Here is a 2949-nt window from a genome sequence, read left to right as displayed (position 1 = left end):
ATTTAAAAGGCATTTGGATGGGTATATGAATAGGAAGGGTTTGGAGGGATATGGGCTGGGTGCTGGCAGGTGGGACTAGATTGGGTTGGGATATCTGATCGGCATGGATGGGTTGGACCGAAGGGTCGATTTCCGTGCTGTACATCTCTATGACTCTATGACTGCTGATGTTGGGAATGAGAAAAAAAAGCAGAAATCACTGGAAAAACTCAGCTGGTCTGGCAGCATCTGTGGAGACAAAGCAGGGTTTCTGAAGAAGGACCCGACCTGTTAACTCTGTCTCCACAGATTCTGCCAAACTGGCTGAGCTTTTTCAGCAATTTCTGCTTTTGTTTGTGATTTGTCTCTGTTTGTTTTAGATTTCACATTCCGAAAGTTCAACTGTTTCTCAGCAAGCATGGCGGTTATATCTGTTGATTAAATCTTGTTTACAAAGTATGTACCAATAATTTTCTTCTGTCTTAACAGTTACTTCCTTCCCAGTTTTGGACTTTTGCCCTTGGATCAATATGGAAGGGGAGATTTCCCCACTGTGCTGGACCCAGGTCCAATGAAGGGTATATGTGAAGTCTACCATGATGTATTCGGTCTACATGCTTTCCAACACATTGCAGTTACATTTCATTGTTACCTTGACTGTAGTTAGAAAGGAAAAAAAGGACTCACATTTATCAAGTGCCCTGAAAAGACACAGTCCTATTTAATCACCACCTCTGTCAACCTTCCTACTTGTCACACTGATTGTTTGATATTCTGTGTGAATACAAATTCTCTTCACTAAGTATTCGGAATACCAAAGGCTTGGCTTTCAATCCCCACTGTAAACTCTGTCTTCTAGCCACTGCCTTCATGTCTCGCCCAACTGTCTGAGATCGAACCAAACCACGTGCAAACTCATCATTGTGTTTGAGATCGAGTTGAACCTTTGACAGTGCATCTGCTACATCACCGCGACTGACTAAACTATTACCTCAGCTCATTTGCTGTTGAAACACTCATCCATGCCTTTGTGATCTCTCGACTTAACCATCTCAATGGTGTCATAGCCTGCCTTCCATCTGCTCTTAATTACAAACTCATCCAACTCTCTGTTGCTTACATCCCAAAATGTAACAGATTCTGTTCATCATTTCTGTGCTGGATAGCGTCTTGGTCTACCAAGACCGAAACTTTAAAATTCTCATCTTGTTCTCAGATCTCTCCTTGCCTGATCTTATCTCTGCAACTTCTTCCACCTTCTGAAATCTCAGTGCTCGCCCAATCCTGGTCTCTTGAGAATCTATAATTTGAATAACTTTAGCACTGACAGCTGTGCCTTTGGCCCTAACCTCGAATCATAGAAGCCCGACAGTGTGGAAAGAGGCCATTCGGCCCATCAAGTCCATACTGATCCACCCCACCCCAAAAGAATATTCTTGTATTTTCCCATAGCTAATCCACTTAGCCTGCATATCCCTGGACACTATGGGCAATTTAGCATGGGCAATCCATCTAACCTGCACATCTTTGAAGTGTGGGAGGAAACCGGAGTACCTGGACATGGGGAAGAGAGTTCAAGCTCCACACAGACAATCGCCCGAAGTTTAGAATTGAACTTGGGTCCCTGGCACTATGAGTCAGCAATGCTAACTACTATGCCACCATTCTGCCCAACCTCTAGCATCACCTCACTGAACTGCCCCAGCTTTTTAGTCTTGTTCCTTGGAAACCACCTCTTTGACCAAGTTTTTGGCTATCTGTCTTAAAATCTCCTCACTGGCCTTCGTCTTCCATTTTGTTTCATACCAAAACATCTTGTGATGCTGTAGCATATCAAAAGCATTATGGAAATGCAAGTTGTTGTTGTTGTAAATTTGTTATATTTTGCCCTTGATGGCCTTAGGATATGGCAAAGCACTAAACAGCCAGAAAGTGTTTGTAAAGCGTTGTCCGTGTTGTAATGGAATAAGTAGCTACTGTTAAGCCACTGAAATAACTAAACATGTAGGAAGTGACTGGTTAAAGGCAACTACAGAGTCCAGAGTGCGGTGCTGGAAAAGCACAGCAGGTCAGGCAGCATCCAAGGAGCAGAGGAATCGACGTTTCGGGCAAGAGCCTTTCCTAATGAAGGGTGCTCCAGCACCCCACTCACGACGCTGATCTGCATTCCTCACTTTCTCCAAGGTAAATACAGGCCAACCCTCCAGGCAAGCAGTTACTGAAGAGCTTTAAAGGTGTGCTATTGTGTTTACTGGAAGTCAAACTTGACCAAGAGGGTGCAATGAACTTTAGTAATTTCCTTTTGTTACTTAAACATTTTTCTAATGTATTAATTCTCACTTTACAGCAATCAATACTGCTTCCAACTTTACATTACAGTGGTGCAACCATCCGAATCTCGTGTGGGTTACCCTGCCTCTGAATTATTAGCCAGCAGAATGGGGACCCCACTGTCCTATAAAACCCAACCCATGAATATAATCATTCTCTTTACATTCCTTCACCAAAACAGCTATCTCTCTTTAAAAGATTTGAGCTCTTTATTTGGATCTGTTAAGCATTAAAATATCTTCTTTCTTTCCTGCCTCATGTGTTTCTCTTGATCTTGAGAATTGAAAAACGATGCTTGTGGACAAAATTATCCATGGAATGTATCCTGGAGGGAGGGTCCTGGTTAGCTTCGATAGGTCGCGTAGTTGTTCAGACTAAATCCCAACAGGATGGGTTCAATTCCTGTTCTGGCTGAGGCCACCTTGTGGGGTCCTTTCTCACCTTGTCCCCTGAATGTGGAAGGGAATGACCGCCACCGACAAAAACCTTAACATTGGGATAAGCCCAGGATTCCGTGTTGAAGCAATTTATTTTTTTTTAAGGCACGTTCCGTTTGGAATCTGTTCCATTCTGTATGTGCTGTGCTTGAAGGCAGGACTTTCCCTCATTGCCTGCTGATGCTTCAACCTGAGCAAGTTC

The sequence above is a fragment of the Chiloscyllium plagiosum genome, chromosome 1 (genome assembly GCF_004010195.1).
Source record: "Chiloscyllium plagiosum isolate BGI_BamShark_2017 chromosome 1, ASM401019v2, whole genome shotgun sequence".
Classification (NCBI taxonomy): Eukaryota; Metazoa; Chordata; class Chondrichthyes; order Orectolobiformes; family Hemiscylliidae; genus Chiloscyllium; species Chiloscyllium plagiosum.
Note: the sequence above shows the minus strand (reverse complement) of the source record.